The sequence below is a fragment of the Triticum dicoccoides genome, chromosome 4A, assembly GCF_002162155.2.
Source record: "Triticum dicoccoides isolate Atlit2015 ecotype Zavitan chromosome 4A, WEW_v2.0, whole genome shotgun sequence".
Taxonomy (NCBI): domain Eukaryota; kingdom Viridiplantae; phylum Streptophyta; class Magnoliopsida; order Poales; family Poaceae; genus Triticum; species Triticum dicoccoides.
The window spans coordinates 690,865,618-690,877,504 of record NC_041386.1 but is presented as its reverse complement, the minus strand read 5'-3'; the positions used below and the strand labels follow the sequence as shown (position 1 = coordinate 690,877,504).

General features: G+C 47.0%; 1 long non-coding RNA gene across 1 annotated transcript; it reads left to right on the top strand.

The window, feature by feature from the left end:
• Positions 1-8,228: 8,228 nt before the first annotated feature.
• Positions 8,229-11,162, top strand: LOC119289746. Its single transcript, XR_005141600.1, has 5 exons — positions 8,229-8,410; positions 8,515-9,315; positions 9,437-9,728; positions 9,988-10,280; positions 10,352-11,162. It is a non-coding gene; the product is annotated as an uncharacterized LOC119289746 (long non-coding RNA).
• The last annotated feature ends 725 nt before the right edge of the window (positions 11,163-11,887 follow it).

Below are 11,887 nucleotides of genomic sequence, written 5' to 3'. Positions count from 1 at the left end.
CGGTCAAAACATCACCACCATTGGCAATGCGGCCCTCGTTAAGTCGGTCCTCACTTCCCAAGTGACCTACTTCATCACGCCACTTGTCATACAACCCACCATTCTGCAAAACATCGACAAGCTTGAGCGGGCCTTCCTATGGTCGGGGTCGGATACGACATCCGGGGCAAAATGCAAGGTTAATTGGGATGTTGTCAGCCGGCCGCTCGCCTATGATGGACTTGGGGTCCTCAACACCAACAAGTTCGCGCGGGCTTTGCGTCTGCGGTGACCTTGGTACGAGTGGAAGGAGCCCACAAAGTTGTGGGTCGGGAGTGGAAACCCGTGCGATGAGGACCTCAACTTTTTCTACGCCTGTACCACCATCATGGTTGGGAACGGTGCGAAGACTCTATTTTGGGACTCCCTTTGGCTCCTTGGTCGCAAGCCCAAAGACATTGCTCCGCTCATTTACGAGGCTTCCTCCCGGAAGCACTGGAAGATATGGGAGGCCCTCAAGGACAACGCGTGGATCCTCAAAATCAGGCTGCCCGCATCGGTTTTCATCGAGCATGTTGCGCAATTCTTCACCCTCTGGATGCTACTGCATGAGGTGCACTTGGATGAGCTCACTGAGGATGACATCTTATGGAAGCACACGGAATCTGGGCACTACTCCGTGGCCTCCGCTTACAGGGCGCAATTTTTGGGCTTGGTCCTCTCCCCCATGGACCAAATGGTTTGGAAGGCTTGGGCCCCACCGAAAGTCAAGTTCTTTGCTTGGCTCGCGCTTCAGGATAGGATCTGGACTGTTGACATATTGGAGAAGCGAGGATGGCCTAAGGGCCTGTTTGGTTCCAAATAAGTCACCAACTTATAAGTCGAAAAGTGAAAAAAGTGACTTATTTTGCCAAACAGACCCAACTTATAAGTCACCCGAACTTATAAGTCATAAGTTGCTCCACCCCAACTTAAAACTTATAAGTCACTCTCTTTTGTGTGGGTCCCACCATCTTTACATTAAAAAACAAGGTGAGAAGGTGTGGTCAGGTGACTTATAAGTCAGATGACAACCAAACAGGCGTGACTTATAAGTCACTGGTTTTAAGTCACCTGACTTATAAGTCAGGTGACTTATTGGAACCAAACAGGCCCTAACTGTGGCCCTTGCCCCTTGTGCCGACGGGTGCAGGAATGTGGCCCTCATCTTTTCTTCAGATGCCGCTTCACTCTCAGGCTTTGAAACATGGCTATTCAGAAATTTCGCATCCACGACATGGACACGTCCACATGACACTTGTTCGACTCCGTTCAGGCCTGGTGGGCGAGCACATGCATCAGGGCACCACCGACAGAAAAACAAAGGCATCGGTTACCATGATAGTGTCATGGGTCATCTGAAATGAGCGCAACGCAAGAGTGTTCAGACAAAAGAGTGCACCTCCGCAAATCTTGCTCAACATCATTGAAGACGAGGCAAACCTTTGGATCAAAGCTGGGGCGAAGAAACTAGGGTCTTTTTTATTGCGAGAATAATTGTCATGCCGTAACCTGACTGTGTGTTGTACAAACTCTCTCTCCTCCTTATTTAATATATGAGGCAAATTTTTTGCCTCCGTTTCAAAAAAACAAATGTTTGTTTGGTCACGGTGATCTGCATGCGAGTTCACATTTAATCCTATCCATTTGAACGTGTAATGGATAAAATCAGAAGAAACGACCAGCATAATTTGACATTTAATTGTACAAGTAAGTAAAGGACCAGCATAATCCTATCCGTTTGGTCACGGCCGCATGAGCTCGCTCGCTCGCCTCAGTGTCGCATACGAGCGTCTCATCTCGCCAACGACTATGGACAGGAAAATAAGCGGGCATTGTGGACGATTTTGTGGCCGAGATCCCAAATCAAAGTTCAGAGGCGTCTCAACAACCGAGTGATATTATCTCCTGCCCGCCAACATGCCAGCATGCACGCACGAGCCCTGTTTTTCCATGTTCAATTCAAACACGTTTTCAAACGTCCTCCTCATCTTTCCATCGAGTCCAAAAATATCCAGCAGCGTCAAATTGGACCGAATGATATGCTAATATCTTGATTCTAGGCTGACAGTGACAGGCACGTACCAACACCTTACTAATTAAGACAATGGACCCTGATGAATTCACCAGTGTGTCTGTGGACCATGATTGTATGATCACTGTCATAGTTGTTGTGCAGTAAATGTGGTCGAGTTTGCAGTAATCATGGTGCCTACATCATCATGACTGAATGGTCACCACGCATAGTTGGTGTGTAGTAATCTCCTCCCTGTAGGAGGGTCCATACATCATGCGCGAAGAACTCAGTGATGGGTAGACTTCGCAACACAAAGACAGGACGTGTTACACCCTGCACGTGAAACTACACCCATCTATGTCTTTTTTCTTTGCGAGGAATCTACGTCTTTTTTATTCTTAAGTTATTTTCGTAAGTTTTAGATTATTTGTCTTACCATAATCAAACATTTAGCGAATAAAGATGTTCCGTCATGATAAAAGAGCCTTGTGATTACCTTTAGTTCTTCCTGATCGCTAAAAACAGTAAATGAACCCTCCAGGATGGACTTAGGAGTTGCAACCAAACGAATCCATCTCTCGTCGGACTCTCAGGGGCTGTATCGCGCAAAGTGAAAACACCCGTGGTCAGCTCAAGAGTTTTTTTTTTTTTGAACTTAGTCAGCTCAGGAGTTGCATCGTAAAGTTCTCCCTAATTATCCGGACTCGGGGGGCGCTTCATCCGTACCGACCTCCCTGCGTGGATACGCGGGGCTGCATCGACGTAAGGACATCAAGCAGTTTGTGTACGGTAAAAAAAGACATGGACGGAAATAGTAAAAAAAATAGCAGGGTAGGTTTAATCCATGTTCTCCCCTTTTGGTGTATAGCCAGATAAATCGAAAAAGGAAGTGCCTGTAAATATTCACACACAATTTTGTAGAGAATATTTTGATGCATTATGCATGCTTGCATGTTCCCTCCTTCAAATAGATTGATTAGACTTTGCCAAATTTAGACATGAAGCCAGAGACCTAGTCAGGCATCGCTAATCTAGGCAGACTTAAGAAAAGCCAGACAATGGATCATGCTTCACTGCCCGAAACACACGTCGTGCTACAGCTTTTCTACGTATAGGCCATGTTAGTTTGGCCACGATGTTCTACATGCGAGTTCACATTTCAAATATCTTGATCATTAGTTTCTCCATTCAATCCTATCCATTTGAATGTGTAATGGATAAAATCTTCAGAAGAATCAACCAGCATAATTTGACATTTAATCATACGAGCACGTAATGACTAATACAAGTAGGCACCGCGTATATGTATTGCTGCCGTCTCTATCTTACCAAACACAGTGTGAAACACCTACTCCAAAACTTTACGAACATCACTTCACCTTGAAATCGCATCGCCCGCAAAATAGTGTTAAAGTTGTGTCGATTATTATTGTACAAGGTAGGTTATAGTTGTACTTGGTTTTGGACTGTGTGTACACAGGGTAGGAGTTGTGTCCTAATAGGACACTTGTATCCTAGGCCTCTCATATATATTGGGGGTAGACACACGATGTAACCTATGCCAACATAATAGCACAGGCACGCGGGGGAGCCGGCGGCGTGTGCCGGCGCCCGGGCGGCCGGGGTGCGGTATTCAGTGGCGGAGCTAGGGGGGGGGGAGGCAGCAGGGGCCCTGGCCCCCCCTAACATCCCTGATTTGTTATTAGTTTGGATATGAACAGTGCATAAATTTGAAAAAAAAAATACATGCATAAGTGTAGTTTGGCCCCTGCAATTAATTTTTTTGTCATTTGGCCCCCCTAATCTTAATTTCCTGGCTTCGCCACTGGCGGTATTGTGACGGTGTCATGGGGAGGAGCGCCCGTAGTTAGGCCCCGGGATGCGGTATTATGAACCTCGTTAACAAATCTCGGTGTCGTGCTTGTATGACTGCTTGATCCTTGATAAATCGACGGTGGCCTCGGAATTATTCTAATAAGTGGTATCATGAGCAAGGTAAAGAGGAGGTTGCGGTTTCGTCGGTCCGAAAGTTGAAGCAAGGCATCGTATTGATTCGTGATTGTCAGGGCTTCGCACCCGAGCCATGGAGCTAAGACGCGCCGAGACGATCGTGGAAAGCATCCTGGGAGTTTGGGAGATCGGAAGCGGCGCCATCACAAGATTCAGATTCAGAGTCGATGGTAAATTGTTTCGACGGGAGGCAGCAATGGAAAGCGACATGTCGGCAAGATCGGATGCATGCAGTTGAACAGGCGGCGGCGAGTCGGATCGATTCCGTGTGGCGCTCGGCGTACAGCGCGCAAGGCGGATGATGGTGCGTACGAGCAGGCCGCGTCTCATGGTCCAAGCGGGAGCTACGGCCTAGGTTAACCTGTTGACAGGCTGGCAACAGTTTTCGGCGACTCGGCAAGATCGGATCGTGGCCGAGTGGCGGCGCTGGCAGAGGCGAGAGGCTGCATAGGCTTGAGGCCCAGGTAGGGCGCCAGCGGCTGCCAAGGCCAGGCTGTGATGGCCCAAGGCTGATGACCTGAACGAGGCCGGCTGCTAGCGCGTGGTGGCCAGGCGCTGGATCGCTGAAGCTGGGCAATAAGCTGGCAAGGCGTGCATGTTTTGCGTGAGATTTGTTAATAGAAAATTGGAGCAAGTCCGATGGAAAAGCATGCAGGATTTGGATCATGCAGACGCAGTGGTTAAAGGTTTGGGCAATCTTGAATAGAAGAACGGTAGTGCATGGGGTTTGCACGGAAATCTTTGTGTTCGGTTTGCTGATGGCACCTTAGGACTGTACTCCCTCCGTTTCTTTTTACTTCGCATATAAGATTTGGTCAAAGTCAAACTACACAAAGTTTGACCAAATTTACATAAAAAATTATGAACATCTATAGTACTAAAACTATATAGTATGAAAATATGTTTCATGGTGCATCTGAATATATTGATTTCATATTGTGAATGTTTATATTTTTTAATATAAAGTTAGTCAAACTCTATAATGCTTGACTTTGACCAAACCTTATATGTGGACTAAAAAAACGGAGGAAATACTGTGAGGATTATAGTATCCAACATGGCTGGGCGTAGTGCCCAGGCGGGACTTGTTCTGAAAAAAAGGGTCTGCAGCATACACGGAAGTACTGGCAAAAGAGAGGAGAATTCGCAGAAAGTAATCCATATTGGGGTCAAGTCTGCAAGGATTTTTCCTGTTGGTAAGTTTGCGGAAAGTGCTCGGAGTGTGTACGACAAAGGACGGGCGGCGTGCATACAAGGCTTGGACGAGTCTGGAGGGTGTTGTGGCAGGATCATGTAAACACAGGGCGTCAAGGCAATGCACAGATGTGCGAGGCGGACACGACGTAGGGTGGAGCATGGTGCAGTCGGATAATTTCGGCTGGGTTGGACTGGACAGTCTGATGGATCGGCAGGGATGTCGGTCAAAGCAGAAGACGGCGGTGATTTCAGCGACGACGACGTATGAGCGTGATGCTGATGGTGGCCGACTTCTGGGGCGTGGAAACACGTGGTGCAGGCCTGAGGGCTTGTGCGGCTTCGACAGACTATGGCGTAGGGTTGATTCAAGGCAGTGTACACATGAGAGAGCTTGAAGTCGACGGAGCGCAGGGTGGCAAGGCGCAGCTACATGATGTCATGTTGAAGGTGGAGCTGGAGTCTGATGGACGACTTCACTCTGTGCTGATGGAGGGGCTACGGCGTAAATGCATGGAGAGTCGAAGCCTATTTCAACGGGATAGCGAGAGACACGTGGATCGGACTAGGTACCAGTGGTCTAATGGAGACGTGATACTTGGCATCGGTCGGTGATGACCGGTGGTTCTCTGCAGTGGGGGTTGAGTGGTGTGGGTTCGCGACCCGGAAGACTCGACCAGGACATGAAGCCAAAGACCCAGTCAGTCATCGCTAACCTAGGCACACTTAAGAAGAAAAGGCCAGTCAATGGATCACGCTTCAGTGCACTGCACACACGTCGTGCTAGAGTGTTTCTACGTGTAGGTTATGTTAGTTTGGGCACGGTGTTCTACATTCGAGTTCACATTCACATATCTTGACCTTTAATTTTTCCATTCAATCCTATCCATTTGAACGTGTAATGGATAAAATCAGAAGAAACGACCAGCATAATTTGACACTTCATTGTGCAAGCACGTAATGACTAGTACAAGTAGGCACCATGTATATGTATTGATGTTGTCTCTATTTGACCAAACACAGTAACAAACACGAACCAACCTATAGTTGGATAACTAGAGGACAATTGTGTCCCATGCCTCTCAAAGTTTAAGTCCTGGACTTGACATTGATGCTCGCATTTTTCTGAATTTATTCTAGACATTGCGGCGATGTGCTTTTAGTGGGAGGAGACGTTCGTGGCGATTTCGTCAATCTTAAAATGATCTGTCAGCTCAGTCTTTCGAAGGCGCTCATAAGAATAAGGTGTGCGTGTGTGTTTTTATAGGAATGAGTGTATGTGTATGTATGAGCGTCTGCGTCTGCACTGTGTCAAAAAAAAAACACAGTGACAACCACCTACTCCAAAACTTACCAACAGCACTTCACCCTGAATCGCATCGTCCGCAAAATAGAAATGCAGTTTTAATTCCGGAGTACTCTATATAGCAACAACAAGCAAGTTGGTGGTCCAGCAAGTTGCACTTGCAGAACATGTACTACGTTTGGAACGACCCACAACTTGTATCCCATTCCGAGAAAGCATCTGTCAATCAACATGTTAAGAAAAACTTACAAAAACCTAACACCCAGCCCAGCTGCAGACGAGCCTCAGCTTATTCTGGACATTTCTTAATCTCCCGCATTATTCAACTCCTGTTGGCAGATTCGACCACAATATAATAGCAGTGATGCAGAGTCACAATTGGTCGCCGGTCTTTGATCTCCAGCTAATCATTTTCGAAATATACTTAACTGCACTAAGGACAATAACTGTTCAACGACTACTGCTACACACGTGCCGCATGCACTCGCAAGTCCAGCACACATGCCCGGTGTCGCATACGAGCGTCTCACTCTCACCCGACTATGAATGGACGAAGAAAATAAGCGGCCTTGTCGACGATTTTGTGCCAAAAGTTCAGAGACGTCCCAACAACCGAGTGATATACATATCTCCCGCCCGCCAGCATGCATGCATCCATCCTGTTTCTCCAAGTTCAATTCAAACATTGCACGTCAACGTTTTCGATCGAGTCCAAAAATGTCCCCCCCTCAATTTGGACCGATGGGTGCATATCTAAGATCCCAACAACCGGATAAGATGTGGCGAGACCTCCAAGATTTCCATTTCAATCTCTAGTTTTCGCGTCAAGCCGGAGTGTGCAACGTCAGTGCAGCCGCCTGTAAAATATGCCATCTTAATTCCAGACTGACAGTTTACTAATTAAGACAATATAAACCGTTTGATTGATGAATTGACCGGTGTCTGTGGACCATGACCGCATGTTTACTGTCGTAGTTGTTGTGCACAAAGCGTGCTCGAGATTGACAGTACTCTAATCATGGTCGCGATGGCCCATCTCGCATTTGATTTGGCAAATGGCAATTGACCTGGTCTGAGCAAGTGAGCATGCACGATCGAGAAGTCGCTAACAGAACGTTTCCTGGCTTCTTGCAAGCCTGGCCTTTGACCGTACTCGCAACAAGTGATCAGCCTATTTTAGTTTTATGTAAAGCGACTGGAAAGGAAGCTGCCCTGCTCTTGCCCTGAGTCCACTTTAATTTGTTCTCCTTTTAATTTCCTATATAATCTTCTGAAACTCCAAACATGCCTTGTGAAACACAAGGACAACGTGCAGGAATGGAATGAAAACAGAGAGAGGAAACTTGCTTCCGTCACATGAAGCTTTGCGCCTCTCCATGGATAGATAGATTACAACTGAAAAAAAGGGTTACATAGATTACGAAGTGCAGTTTCATTTCTCTTGTCTTTTCACTCTCTTCTGTTGAGCCACTACTTTGGACGTGGCGATTTGGTGCCCGAGCCCAGCTGATCCCGAAATCGTTGGCGTCCGTTCCTGGCTCGGGATCCGCAATTTTCGGTCTGACACGTCTGACGACGGCGAGTGGCGAAAAAGGAGCATGCGGTGGAATACGGTACGAAACAGTATCTCTGGCGTGGGCCCGAAACGTAGGGAGGAGACGGCGTTCACGCAGAGAACTCTGGTCCGTGGACCAGATCGTTAGAACCGCACCTGAGCCAGGGATCAGATCGTCGGAACCCTCGCCGTCCCTCCCTTCCACCCAAAACACGCTGTCTGAGCAGGTCCTTGCGGCGGCGCTCGTTCTACACCCATGGTGACCGGAATAATGGAGGATTCCAGGGTTGAGTTGCTCCATGCCTGACAGGTTAGTTCCCGCAGATCTGCAAATAGTTTTTTAGGATTTGTTCTCCAGTCTGTCTAGCGAACGGACCTTAATGGCGGGCTGCGGCCATTGTTGTCTTCTTTCAGGTTCCATTACGAGAGGAGTTCGCTGACAACCTTGAGCAAGCAGATCTGGTTTCTCTAGTCTTGTTGCCCAACAACGGAGCTGGCCTTGCCATTCCTGAAGACTCGAATGTTGGGTCTGGGTGCGCTCAGCAGCTGGCGATGGGACTGAAAGGGCAGGAGCTAGCCGCCGTCGTCGCCCGGATGCATCTCTGACGAGGCCGGCGCAGTCGACTGAAATAGTCAACCTAGAGGCACCAGACTAGACTAAAAATGTGATCCCATATCCTACAGATGTTGGTCTGTATATTCAGCTTTGACTGCATGTTCTTCTGCACATCCATGTTCTGTCTGAAAAATGTTTTACTTCGCAAAAATCGTTAGGATGGAAGACCCTATCAAGAAGTAAGCCGTGGCACTGCAGTCCATGCTTGATGCCTAGTTTAACAGTCAGAAGCACTTTCAACATACTGTTAATGTTGTTGAAGTAGAAGTGTAGAACTAATAGACAGCAAAATTACTCTTGTATTTGAACTCGTAGAGTGAATAATGAACGTCTGCAACAGGTCACGGCTGGGCAGTGCGCCACCAGACAGGACACCATGTCCCTCTCGAATGAGCGCTCTGGAGCAATCGACTTGCAACGCAGAGGAACCTACAAAAGATTTAGTACGCCTTACTCTTGACCCGAGTTTCAATTCATTGGGTGAGGCACACGACTTCTACAATCTATATTCTTGGGATGTCTTTGGTATCAGATATGGTAAAAGAAGACTAAATGCCGAGAGGACGAAATGCATGCAGGAGATCGTATGTGGTTGCTCGGTGAGTAACGAGCTTTTTCTCAAATATAATACATTTTAGAGTAAATGTGTTTTGCTGTGTCGTCAATGTGTTCTCCAAGCGCGGTAATGTCTGATGTTATGTTTTGCTGGCCGACATGCAGGGCAAACCAGAGGTAGAGAATAGTAGGTCATGCAGATGCGAGTGTCCAGCGGACAACAACTGATACATCACAGAGCACCATGAGAGCCGCAACCATTCAATGTCCTTAACAATGGGTGAGTAGGTGCAGTGGCCGTCGCACAAGCACATCGACTCATACACAAGATTTGATAAAGCAACCTAGGGAAAACAATGCGAAACTTTGGAAGGTGTACAACATAATTGGGAGCTTCGTTGGTTCGGTCGAGAAGGTGCCCGTCATGAAGAGGACCCTAAGAAACATTTGCGGGAAGGTAAGCCGCGAATCACATGTTGAAGACATACATGCCTCCTTCAAGCCCAATGCATATTTTTCTCAGGCAGTGCATGAGGTTAATTACAGTTTGACCATGAGCGTGAGGAAAGCTACGAGGAGAAGAGGACGATAATTTTAAGCATTTTTTGTGTGTACATTTTGATTATTTGACAGAAATGTATGTACATTTCATGCATGTCAGGCATTTGTTTACATGAATCACTTACATACAGAAAAACCAAACTATATTATGACAGGGTGGAGCTATCAGGAGGACCAATTTGGTGATATATAGAGCGGCATGCAAGTAAACTTTACACCAGGGCTATGTTTGAGGAGTTTTGGTCGCCTCCTAATCGAAGGGACGTTGTACAATGTCAAGGAAGGAGAGAAGAAGAGGAAATATGTTAAAAAGCACGACAATGTAGCTAAAAGAGAAAAATGGAGCAGAGTCGAGTACGAGGTGACCATAAGTGAAGATCAGTCAGAGTTTACGTGCGAGTCTGGCCAGTTCGAGCATACTGGGATGTTATGCAACCATGTCTTAAGGGTAACTAAACCTGACAAAAAATTGATGCACATTAATTGAATTTCTGCACTTAAACATATTGTAATGCACAGGTCATGGATATACTTCATCTGGAGAAGATCCCTGCAATGCATATACTCAAGTACTCAAGCGGTGGACCAAGGACGCGAGGGACATACTTCCCCAACACCTGGTTCAGTATCAGAAGGACAATTCAGTTAACTTGTCGTTCACATGCAGGAACTCGATGCTCTATCTGAAAGCCATGGAAGTCGTGCGGATAGGCGATTCGAATGCAGAATCATTCGAGCACATGTTTGCTGGTCTGGAAGCTTTGTTGGTGAGTGGCACACCTTTAGCTGAGAAGAGGGATGCTTGGGGTTTGAGCATCGGATAGCAGGTTTGGCCACTGGTAGACTTCCTGGCAATGGAGTGGTTGCGTTTGTGGGGGGAGACGATGCTGACAAATGCAAAAGTGGTGGGAAATCTGTTAGTGTGAATGCCCTTGAAGGTCTAGCAACTCCAGATAAGCATAGTGGGGTCGGCAGACTGACTAATAGCAGGGAGAAGGCGCCTTATGAGGGTTAGAGTAGATGTAGCAGGTTCTTCAACATTTTTCGGCGCGAGGGGCACAAGCGAATTACCTGCCCCGAAAGAGGAGATGCCCCCAAGAAACCACGGAAGCCAGGGATATGCAAGAACTGCAGCATGGAAGGGCATCGCCGGAACACTTGCATGAGGCTGCTCGGTGCTGCTGAGAAATGAGTTCCGAAGTTTTAATTTGTAATCTGTATTGTAGTACCTTTCAGGATTTTCTAGTGTGTTTCAGTGAGCATTGCTCCATGCTTGTTCCTCAATTACGAGAGGCATCTTGCATATTGTACCAGTAGACTACCAAGTTTGATAATGTTCATCTGTACTAAATTTGGTTTACTGATTGCTGGAAATATTGCTTCCTACTGTTGTGGTATCTCTAGCATCTGCCTGGTTCATATTTGTGGTCGCCTACACTAGCTAGGGTTCACGTCTCAGGTTTAGAGCATGGGCTTGTATGCTGAATGTGTTTTCTGCTGACACTTGGCGCGAGGGTAGATTCAAAATTTGAACTTCTAGACAGATATATGCAAGTACTGTAAGACAGGTGGCAGGATGGCATCCTAAAAGCCGTATCAGAGTATACCATCCGGCAATGTTCGTCAGTTCTGGGGTCATGAGTTCTGTATGTAGAAGTTGCCTTACTAAGGGTAGAGTTGGGAGCTGCGTGGTAAGGAATGTGTGTCAGTTCTTTGTGATTATGACTGTAGAACTCCAGTATGAGTTTGAATGTGACGATTTCCCTGTATGTGTTCTTGATGTAGTTTGCATCCATGATTTATCTGCGTGTGCGTCCCTCCTAGCTGGAAACACTGCAATTTCTGAAAGTGTGGTCGTGTGTGCAGGCATCCGCATGATGGCAGCATGTCTTTGTGATCAGGAGGCGTAAGTTTGAACCGGTCGTGTCTCTGCTGATTTCCTTCAGGAGAGGTTGTGTGCTGTCACTAGGAAATATGTATGCATGCATGTCCATGCGTCAGGTCGTTTTAACTCGTAGTGTACACGCGCGTGCGCCTGCTCGATTCAAAATTCAA